This window comes from Sciurus carolinensis, chromosome X, assembly GCF_902686445.1.
Source record: "Sciurus carolinensis chromosome X, mSciCar1.2, whole genome shotgun sequence".
Classification (NCBI taxonomy): domain Eukaryota; kingdom Metazoa; phylum Chordata; class Mammalia; order Rodentia; family Sciuridae; genus Sciurus; species Sciurus carolinensis.
In genome coordinates, this window is record NC_062232.1 from 20659538 (window position 1) to 20671389 (window position 11852).

At 34.8% G+C, this 11852-nt stretch overlaps 1 pseudogene; it reads left to right on the forward strand.

Annotated features, from left to right (window-relative positions):
- Positions 1-850: 850 nt before the first annotated feature.
- Positions 851-11236, forward strand: LOC124971402 (ubiquitin-conjugating enzyme E2 E3-like; annotated as a pseudogene).
- The last annotated feature ends 616 nt before the right edge of the window (positions 11237-11852 follow it).

An 11852-nucleotide genomic window follows, 5' to 3' on the forward strand; every position in this document is an offset into this window, starting at 1 on the left:
AGAATGCATTGCATTGTTTATTTACATATTATTTCTAATAATTGAGATCTATAAGGATACTTAGTTTGTCAGTGAGCTGCAATTTGTGTGACAATGCTTGATAAGTATTGGTGTTCCTTATATTATTGTTATTAATCTGAAAATATGTTCTAGGCTTCAGGTTAGGTGCTTAGGGCTAACCAGTGGCCTGCAACCTATTCCTATTCCTTGGATGAGTAATGAATGATTTCTACCATCTACCTGTTTATCATATCAACTTGTTTCTCATTTACATTGATTAAAAAATAAGCAATAAGTATGACTGGTTGGAGGATAGTCAAATGACAGATTTTTTATGTTTGCTATATATGTTTGTGTGCATGTATTTAACCATATCTAAAATGTAAGAGTCCCAAAACTCTAAAATATTCATTTATCCAAAATAAGTTTTATCATAATTCAGCATAAAATGAGCAACTGATAATTTTGGGCTGTACCAGAGAAGTAGTCTTACATTTCTTCTTGATCCTTACCTGAATTCTTTGGATCATTAGTATAGGTTGGTGCTAGGTAAGAACTATTATTAATGTGAGCCTGATTTAACAATTAAACCCTTTGTTGTAACGGAAAAGTTACACCTGAGAAAAGAAACTGTAAATGACTGTATTACTACATTATATTAAATAGTATCTAGCTCAAGGGCCTAATTATAAAATAAGATAAATGGGGAGTAGGATTAAAGGATTTTTAAAGCACATAGGTGGCAGAGATGAAAAATAAAACAGGACTTGAATAGAAGAATCTACATCTATAAAATTTGCATATTAAAAGGAGATGTTCAGATTCATAGATTATGCAGATCTGAGGAGAAATGGACATGGACATATTATGGTAAGTGTCAGGGAGTGACAATATGACCTTGAAACTCACCCATGAGTACAAAACTTTACAGATGCCTTATCTCAGTGGGATTTTTCTGAGTTCTAAATTACTCATTAAACTCCCATAGCACTTGAAATGGTCAATTATTTTATACCTCTTTATTCCATTTTGAAAGATTTACTATAAAGATTACAGGAAAGAAGGTGGGTGGATGAAATAAGGAGAATAATTTAATTTTCTTACTAATTGATTAAAATGAAAATGTAGCTTAATCAATTTTTTGCACACATGTATTTTGTCTTCTTGGTAATCTTATTAGGTGGAGAAGAAACATACTATTTAGAAATGGCTTATTTCTGCTCTCTATCCTCCATTTACTTAGATAAGAAGTAGACTCTTTAAATTCAAACCAGAGAGAAAATTCAGGACATTAGAAAAAACTGTGTTCATAACCTAGATATACTTTCCATTTATTTCATTTATATTTAGTATATAACACCTAGAAAATGAAGGTAGGATTCAAAAAATTAATTTCTAGATTCTGTGATTTTGTTACTGACCATGATCCTTCAGAGTAAAATTATAAAGATAGATAATATATGAATATATGACCACTGTTTTGAGACAGATCTTAAATTTACATAATGGCATCAGATACATTCAAATGCGGATGCCATCAAATAGGCATACTTATAGTTCAGAATTCCAGAACATTTTGTTTTAATATAATGGGTTTGGTTCCATCATTGAAATAACTATGACATCTAATTTCTGTTCATTTCTTCTATTGAGAGTTGATTGGTATTTGAAATGAATATCTTTCATATATTTCAAAACACAATATGGTACATTTTGTTTTCCTTTCATGAACTAGACACATGAATAAAGGATATCAGAGTTACAGATAAATATTTAAATATTTTATTTTATAGGTTGTCAAAATACATGTGCATACTCATATATCAAAAGTGTTCATTGAACAGAGGAAAGAGAAAAACTTCTAAATGTTGGTTATAACTAAGTTCTAAAATCTTTTTTTCTGCTTGAATCAATGACCTAGACATTTGTTTTGTCATTTGTGACTAGTTTTTGCAAATGACAAAGACCGAACTCAAACTATTTTAAGTAATAAAGAAAATATTTGGCTTAGGTAACTCAGAAGTCTAATTGCATTAGACTACCTTTATTTCCGTTACTGCATTCGGCCCTTCATTCTTCAGTGGTAGTCTGATTCTAAGGCTTCTGTAAATGAAAGCAGAAGAACCATCAGCAACTCTATGCTCCTCAAATTCTTGTTTGTACTACTAGTTCCATCAAAAGTCTTACAAATGCCTCTGACTTTGTAGCTTTAGGTCATAAGTCTATTTCCAAAGCAGTTGTTTTGTTTGGGGGTTGGGATGCTCTAATTCACTGAGATCAAACTTGGAGACCTCTCCTGGTTCTTAGGGTCGGATGAGCAACTCTTGAATCACCTGAGCTGAGAATGGGAAATTTCTGTCTCCCCAGTAAACTCTCAACAGACAAAACATTTCTGTCAACTAATCTACCAAGTTAAGACATGTTTGTGTTCTTTAAAAGTTGTCTTATAAAAGATTTATTTCAGAAATAGAAAGGAGAAGCCTAGAATATGTTTTTGAGTACAGAGCAATAGTTGGATTCTTCTCCCTTTACTTTTGTTCTTTAAAAGTTATGTGCAGAAAACTATAGAACACTAAAGAAAGAAATTAATAAAAATCTTACAAAATGGAAAGATCTCCCATGTTCTTGGATAGGCAGAATTAATATTTTCAAAATGGCCATTCTACTAAAGACACTACACAGCTTCAATGCAATTCCAATTAAAATCCTAAAGATATTCCTCATAGAAACAGAGAAAGCAATCATGAAATTCATCTAGAAGAATAAGAGACCTCAAATAGCAAAAACAATTCTGAGCAGGAAGAGTGAAGCAGGAGGTATCACAATAACAGAACTTAAACTATACTACAGAGCAATAGTAACAAAAATGGCATGAATTGGCACCAAAATAGACAGGCAGACAAATGATACAGAATAAAAGACACAGAGACAAATCCACATAAATACAGTTACCTCATACTAGACAAAGGAGCCAAAAACATACAATGGAGAAAAGATAGCTTGTTCAACAACTGGTGCTGGGAAAACTGGAAATCCATATGTAGCAGAATGAAACTAAACCCCTATCTCTCACCCTGAACAAAAATCAACTCACAATGGATCAAGGACCTAGGAATTAGACCAGAGACCCTGCACCAAATAGAAGAAAAAGTAGGCCCGAATCTTCATCATGTTGGCGTAGGATCAGACTTCCTTAACAAGACCCCCAAAGCACAAGAAATCAAAGCAAGAATCAATAAATGGGATGGATTCAAACTAAAAAGCTTTTTCTCAGCAAAGGATACAATCAATAATGGGAAAAGAGAGTCTGCAGAGTAGGAAAAAATCTTTTCCACATGCACTTCAGATAGAGCACTAATCTCCAAAATTTATAAAGAACCTACAAAACTTTACACCAAAAATACAAAGAACCCAGTCAATAAATGGGCCAAGGAACTAAACAGACACTTTACAGAAGAAGACATACAGGTGATTAATAAATATACGAAAAAGTGTTCAACATCTCTAGTAACTACAGAAATGCAAATTAAAACAACTCTAAGATTTCATCTTATTCCAATTAGAATGGCTATTATCAAGAACACAAGCAATAATAGATGTTGGCATGGATATAGGGAAAAAGGCAAATTGGTGCAGCCACTCTGGAAAGCAGCATGGAGAAATCCTCAGAAAACTTGAAATGGACCTACCTTTTGACCTAGTTATCCCACTCCTCGGTTTATACCCAAAGGACTTAAAATCAGCATACTACAGTGATGAAGCCACATCAATGTTCATAGCAGCTCCATTCACAATAGCTAGATTGTGGACCCAAATTAGATGCCCTTCAATTGATGAATGGATAAAGAAACTGTGGTATATATACACAATGGTATATTATTCAACCATAAAGAACAATAACATTGTGGCATTTGCACATAAATGGATAGAATTGGAGAAAATCATGCTAAGTGAAATAAGCCAATGTTGGGGTCTTTAGCCCCCTTGCTCTTCTTGACCAGCGACAAGGGAAGGGAGCACTCCTCAACAAGGCCAGACCGGGAAAGGTAGGACCGACTGACCGGCCGCACCCAGCCCTCTGGGTGGAGGACAATGAGACGAGTCAGGGAGACCAGTCACAGTAGGAACTCATTTATTGAGGAAATCACACAGCTTTTATGTAGGGTGGGGGCTAGGTGGGAACCAATCAGCTTAAAGGTCAGCAAGGCATGGGGGGTTCACGCAGGCGAGAGTCCCATAGGACTATATGGCAAGCACAAGCTTACCACATTCGCAGAACTGTTGTTAACCAATCCCTGACAGTGGTCTGATTTATCGTCATTAACTTTTGAAACCACCTTTAAGACCTTGATCTTGCTCACTCGCCAGGGAGTAAGGAGTCAGCCTGAGTTAGTTAACGTGTCATTAGTCCCAACAAACCAATCCCAAAAAACCAAAGGTCAAATGTTTTCCCTGATAAGTGGATGATGATACGTAATGGGGGTGGTGGGTAAGAGAAGAATGGAGGAACTTTAGATAATGCAGAGGAAAATGAGAGGGAGGAGGGGTGGGGGTATGAAAGATGGTGGAATGAGACAGATATCATTACCCTGTGTACATATATGATTACGCATATGGTATGAATGTATACTGTGCACCACTATAGAAATGAAAAGTTGTACCCATTTGTGTACAATGAATCAAAATGCAGTCTGTAAAAAAAAAAATTAATTAAAAATAAAAATTACGTGCATACACAGATATATCACAATGAATACTGATATTATGCCTAATTATAATGCATCAGTAAAAATTAATTAAAAGTTATAAAGTTGAGAGGACTGTATACTTTCTCCCTTCCTTTCCTTTGCCTTCCATTGATCTATGGCACTCCCTCTCTTCCTTTTCCTTTAATATTTTTAGAAGTTTTAATGTGAATTTCAAAAACATCTATCTATATGAATAAAGTAAAACATGAAAAAATGTCAAGATAAATTAAAATGGGGATATAATATGAAGACAAAAAATTAGTTGCTTTTTTTTTTGTCAACGTCTTAAAATCCCAAACATTTCATTAAGGAAAATAATATATTCTGGAGTCTAAGAATTCCATAAGACCAAAGAGGTGAACTAACAGTTACATGATTAAGAATGTACATAAGTAAAACAACTTCTCTGAATAAATACAGATATTTCTGAATCAGATGGAAGGTATTTCTTTCAAGCGTCTTCATATAAAAAGCATACAATGCAATATACAATATCATCAAAAGTCCTCTAGCAAATGCAGTTGTTGGATTCAAATATTTTTGTTCTACAGTCCTACAATAAATACAGTTATTTGGTTTATAGGAATATTTATAAGAACTCCATCAATATAAGCTAATGTCCTTATATGAAATTTGAATCTATAAAAACTATCTACTAAAGTGATTACTAGAACATGAGTCAAAATCATAACAGGACTGATAAAGACCTTATTTTCTTCCAATGTTTATAGGGAACTACTACAAATGTATAATCTTGACTGATATTATAAAATTTGATTTTTGAAAAATTATTCCATTAGCTTTTGGGAGAATCAATTGGGATTTGACATTATAGGTAAGGTTATAATTGTATTGATCCAAAAAGAAATGTTAAGAAAGGACTTTCAAAAATGCTTTGGCATGCCCAATTTCATTCCTTCTGAAATACCAGTGTGTTGTTTTCTAACAAACCTCTGATTCTTAATTCCTTAATCTGTGTCATCTCGTTTAGAACTTGTTTTCTAATTCAGTGCTCTCTTCCACTTCTCCTCTTGTATACACTTACCAAATATTAACATATTTTGATTCATCTATCCTCCCCCTCCAGCAATTGCATATTTAATCTGTGTATCTATTAGCACAGAAATGGAACACAAGTATGGATAGGTGAATAAACTCACACTACATAATGAGAGAGTAAGTTAGCCCTGTGGAACCCTACCAAGTCTGCTAACTTCATGTATTGATGGATAAGTAGTTTCCCCAAATTCTCTACATGTTTATGGATATCAAGTAGGATAAACACAAAAAGCATGGGAATAATTCAAATGAACCATATCATCAAATGTTCTTTCTTTTAATCTATTGAACAATACATGGATTCAAAAACTTACAAGAAAAAAATAGTTTTCACATTAAGACACCGTGTAACATTTTTTAAAAAAGAGAGATCTACTGAACAGTGTCAGATAAACCAAGCTATTATAGCAATGAAAATACAATAAATAGTGCACCTCTTCCATGATTCTAAAGTCAAGTCACTGGGTTTTTTCCTCTCCCACCTCAGATTATGGCCTCTCTAATCCAAGATAACTTTCTTATAATTCTCTGTGTATACAAAAATATAAACCTTCATTCAGCAGGATAATTCTGATAATTGTGTGAAGTCAGATAGAAAAAATACATAGAATTTATTGCAACCTTTTTTGACTTACTGATGTTTCTTTCATATTTCCTTTTATTGGAGGAGTGATGGTAATACTGATGGCATTTAAGGACATTTGGAGAAGGGCACATAATATTCCAGGTTAACAACAAAACTGGACTGGCTCATTTGTACCTGCTCAAGTTTCCAAGGTTGCATCACTTACAAAGACAATTGATTATAAGAGTGAATGGTAGCATTTCAAACTTCAGAAGTAAAAAAACAAAAACAAAAAAGTGACTTTGAGCAAGACGGCCATCTACTTCTTAGAGACTACCTTGATTAAACTCTTGTCAACATCTATAGATTTTACCTTAAACTCTGCCAATTTTCCAAGGCTAGTTGGCACTGGATCTTAAGCAGACAGAATGATACTGGAGAGTCATTGACATTGTCTTAAATTACAGTGATTCCTTTTGGAGCTGAGAGATGATGTACGGATAGGGAAAAAAGGTGAATAAAAATAAATGGCAAGAGACATGGAGAATTTATTTTATTAAAATCTCATCATAACCCATATATCAAAAATACATTTCAATATTTGAAAATTATATTAAATGGTATATGAATGATATATAGTGCTATTACTATAATCATCTATCGGTAGGAAGTGAGAACTAAAGACTTCATCGATATTTATTAATCACCTGTTCTCAAATTTCATTTTATATGTTACACATGAAAGTTAACTCTTAGAAAAGTAGATAATCAATGGATATTTCTTTTGCTTTTTTGTTTACTTATAGGTATCATTTTAAATTTTTAACTTGGTTGCACCAATTCGCAGTCTCACCAGCATTGTATGAGTAGACCTGTTCCCCCACATCCTCACCAACATTTATCGTTGCTTGTATTCTTGATAATTACCATTCTGACTAGAGTGAGATGAAATCTTAGTTTTGATTTGCATTTCTCTAATTGCTAGAGATGTTGAACATTTTTTCATATATTTGTTGATTGATTATATTTCTTCTTCTGTGAAGTGTCTGTTCAGTTCCTTTCCATTTAGTGATCGGGTTATTTGTTTTTTTGATGTTTTTTGAGTTCTTTATATATCCTGGAGATTAATACTCTATCTGAGGTATAGTTTGCAAAAATTTTTTCTCCCATTCTGTAGACTTTCTCTTCATGTTATTATTTCCGTTGCTAAGAAGCAACTTTTTAGTTTGAATCCATCCCATTTATTGATTCTTGATCTTACTTCTTGTGCTTTAAGAGTCTTGTTAAGAAAGTCAGATCCTTGCAAATCAAAACTACCCTAAGATTTCATCTCACCCCAATTAGAATGGCGATTATCAGGAATACAAGCAACAATAGGTGTTGGCGAGGATGTGGTGAAAAAGGAACACTCATACATTGCTGGTGGGGTTGCAAATTAGTGCAGCCACTCTGGAAAGCATTGTGGAGATTCCTCAGAAAGCTTGGAATGGAAACACCATTTGACCCAGCTATCCCACTCCTTGGCCTATACCCAAAGGACTTAAAATCAGCATACTACAGAGATACAGCCACATCAATGTTCATTGCTGCTCAATTCACCATAGCCAGATTGTGGAACCAACCTAGATGCCCTTCAGTTGATGAATGGATAAAGAAACTGTGGCATATTTATACAATGGAATATTACTCCGCAATGAAGAATGATAAAATTATGGCATTTGTAGGCAAATGGTCGAAATTGGAGAATATCATGCTAAGTGAGATAAGCCAATCTCAAAAAACTAAAGGACGAATGATCTCGCTGATAAGCGGATGAGGACATATAATGGGGGGTGGGAGGGGCTAGCATTAGGTTTAGGGTTAGGTTTAGAGTTAGGCTAAGGAGAGCGGTAAGAATGAAGGAAAGAAGGACTGTGTAGAGGGAAAAGAGGGGTGGGGGGTGGGGGGAGGGGAAAAATAAAATAAACATCATTACCCTATGTAAACGTAAAAAAAAATTAAAAAATTAAAAAAATAAATAAATAAAAGAATCAAAAAGAAAAAAAAAAAAAAAAAAGAGCAATGAGAAAATCTAAAAAAAAAAAAAAAAAGAAAGTCAGATCCTAGGCTGGCATGGTGAAAATTTGGGCCTGCTCTCTCTTCTATTAGACACAGGGTCTTTGTTCTAGTGCTTAAGTCTTTGATCCACTTTGACTTGAATTTCATGTAGGGTGAGAGACAGAGGTTAAATTTCATTTTATTACAATATGAACTTCCAGTTTTTCCAGCTCCATTTGTTGAAGAGGCTATCTTTTCTCCTATGTATGTTTATTATGCCTTCGTCTAGTATGAGATAACTGTATTTATGTGGGTTTGTCTCTGTGACTTCCATTCTGTACCATTGGTCTATATGTCTGTTTTGGTGCCAATACCATGCCATTTTTGTTACTGTGGTGCTGTAATAGAGTTTAAGTTCTGGTATTGTAATGCCTCCTGCTTCACTCTTCTTGCCAAGTACTGCTTTGGCTAAAATGAGTATTTTTCCAAATGTATTTCATGATTGTTTTTTTTTTCTTTTTTTTATTGTAAACAAATGGGATACACCTTATTTCTCTGTACATGGAGTCAAGGCATACCATTTGTGTAATCATAAATTTACATAGGGTAATGTTGTTTGATTCATTCTGTTATTTTTTTCCTTCCCCCCACCCCTCTTTTCCCTCTATACAGTCCTTCCTTCCTCCGTTCTTGCCACCCTCCTTAACTCCAACCCTAAACCTAACCCTAACCCTAACGCTAACCCCTCCCTCCCCCAATTATATGTCATCATCCACTTATCAACGAGATCATTCGTCCTTTAGTTTTTGAGATTGGTTTATCTCACTTAGCATGATATTCTCTAATTTCATCCATTTGCCTGCAAATGTCATAATTTTATCATTCTTTATGGTGAAGTAATATTCCATTGTATATATATATACCACAGTTTCTTTATCCATTCATCAACTGAAGGACATCTAGGTTGGTTCCACAATCTGGCTATGGTGAATTGAGCAGCAATGAACATTGATATGGCTGTATCTCTAATATGCTGATTTTAAGTCCTTTGGGTATAGGCCAAGGAGTGGGATAGCTGGGTCAAATGGTATGATTGATTTTTCTAGTTCTATGAGGAATGTCATGGGATTTTAATAGGAATTGCATTAAATTCATATAACACTTTTGGTAGTATGGCCATTTTGACAATATTAATTCTACCTATGCAGAAGCATGGGAAGTGGTATGGAGAATCCTCAGAAAACTTGGAATGAAATCACCATTTTACCCAGTTATGCCACTCCTTGGTTTATACCCAAAAGATTTAAAATCATCAAACTATAGTGATGCAGACACATCAACGTTTACAGCAGCTCAACTCACAATAGCCGAGAACCAACCTAGATGTCCTCCAACAGATGAATGGATAAAGAAAATGTGGTTTATATATATACAATGGAATATTACTCAGCCTTAAAGAAGAATAAAATGATGGCATCTGCTAGTATATGGATGGAGCTGGAGAATATCATACTAAATGAAATAAGTCAATCCCCAAAATCAAAGGCTGAATACTTTCTCTGATATGCAGATGCTAATTCACAATAAGGGGGGCAGCTAGGGAAGAACAGAGGTACTTTGCATTAGATAGAGGGGGGGTTAAAAGAGGGAGGGGTATAGGGGTAGGAAACATAGTAAAATGAATCTGATATTACCTTTGGTACATATATGACTACATGATGGACATGATTCCACATCATGTACAACCAGAAGCATGAGAAATCATACTCCATTAATGTATGATGTGTCATAATGCATCACACTGTCAAGTATAACTAATCAGAACAAGGTTCTATGATGAGAGCCCCAGCACCAGCAGTGGCAGTTCAGATGTGAACCAGTGAGACCCAGCCCCTCTAAAGCCTGAAGAAAAAAGAAAACCTTCTACCGCCCAGCAGAATGCCAAACTCTCTAGCAATATCACTGCTAAGTTATCCACTAGTGCTAAAAGAATTCAGAAGGAGGTAGGTGAAGTAACCCTTGATCCTCATCCTAACTGCACTGCTGGGCCTGAAGGAGATAACATTTTTTTTATTATTTTTATTTATCTTTTAATTTTTTACAGACTGCATTTTGATTCATTGTACACAAATGGGGTACATCATTTCATTTCTATGGTTGTACACAATGTAGATTCATACCATTCGTGTACTCATACATGTACATAGGGTGATGATGACTGTCTCATTCCACCTTTTTTCATACCCCTCCTCCCTCTCATTTTCTGCTACATATTCCAAAATTCCCCCATTATTCTCTCATTCACCACCTCCACCCCCATTATATATCATCCTCCACTTATCAGGGAAAACATTCAGCGTTTGGTTTTTTGGACTTGGCTTATTTCACTTAGCATGATATTCTCCAATTCCATCCATTTATTTGCAAATGCCATAATATTATTATTCTTTATGGCTGAATAGTATGGATAAAGGAGATAACATTTAAGAGTGGAGATCAACAATACTTGGTCCACCAGGTTCTGTATATGAAGGTGGTGTGTTTTTTCTGGATATCACATTTTCACCATATTATCCATTTTAGCCACCAAACGTTACTTTCCACATGAGAATCTATCACTGTAACATCGACAGTCAGGGAGTCATCTGTCTGGACATTCTTGAAGACAACTGGAGTCCTTTGACTATTTCAAAGATTTTGCTGTTTGTTCCCTTTTGACCGACTGCAACCCTGCAGATCCTCTGAAAGCACAGCCACTCAGTAATTGACCAACAGAGCAGAACATGACAGGATAGCCAGAGAGTGGACCAAGAGATTAGCAACATAATTCGTATAATTTGTATGCAGTGTGAAGGAGCAGAAGGCATCTTCTCACTGTGCTACAAATCTTTATAGCCTTTACAATATGGACTTCTGTGTATATGTTATACTGATTCTACTCTCTGCTTTTATCCTTTGGAGAGTGGGAGACTCCCCAAAGAGGTAAATGCTATTAAGAGTAGAACTTCGTAGCTATAGATTAGTTATGTTTAAAATGCCTATTTGCAAGTCTTGCTTCTTTGGGATGTCAAAAATGTAGTTTGTGATGTACTAAGGATACTTGTCCTGAAGTCTACCAAATATTATAGTGCATTTTAGCCTAATTCATTATCTGTATGAAGTTATAAAAGTAGCTGTAGATGACTAGGAATTATGTCATTTTTATTAAACCCAGATCTATTTCTGAGTATGTGGTTCATGCTGTTGTAAAAATGTTTTACCTTTTACCTTTGTAGCTCAGAGAGCACTTATATATCATCTCAAACACAATACATATGCTCCTGAAGGCATAGTTTCCTGTCAAAAAGAAAAAAAAAAAAAGAAGAAGGAGAAGATATACCCAACTCCCTCAAGATAAGGTAGGAACCTGAATTGTGTGAAAGTCTGCTTTACAAATAACTATA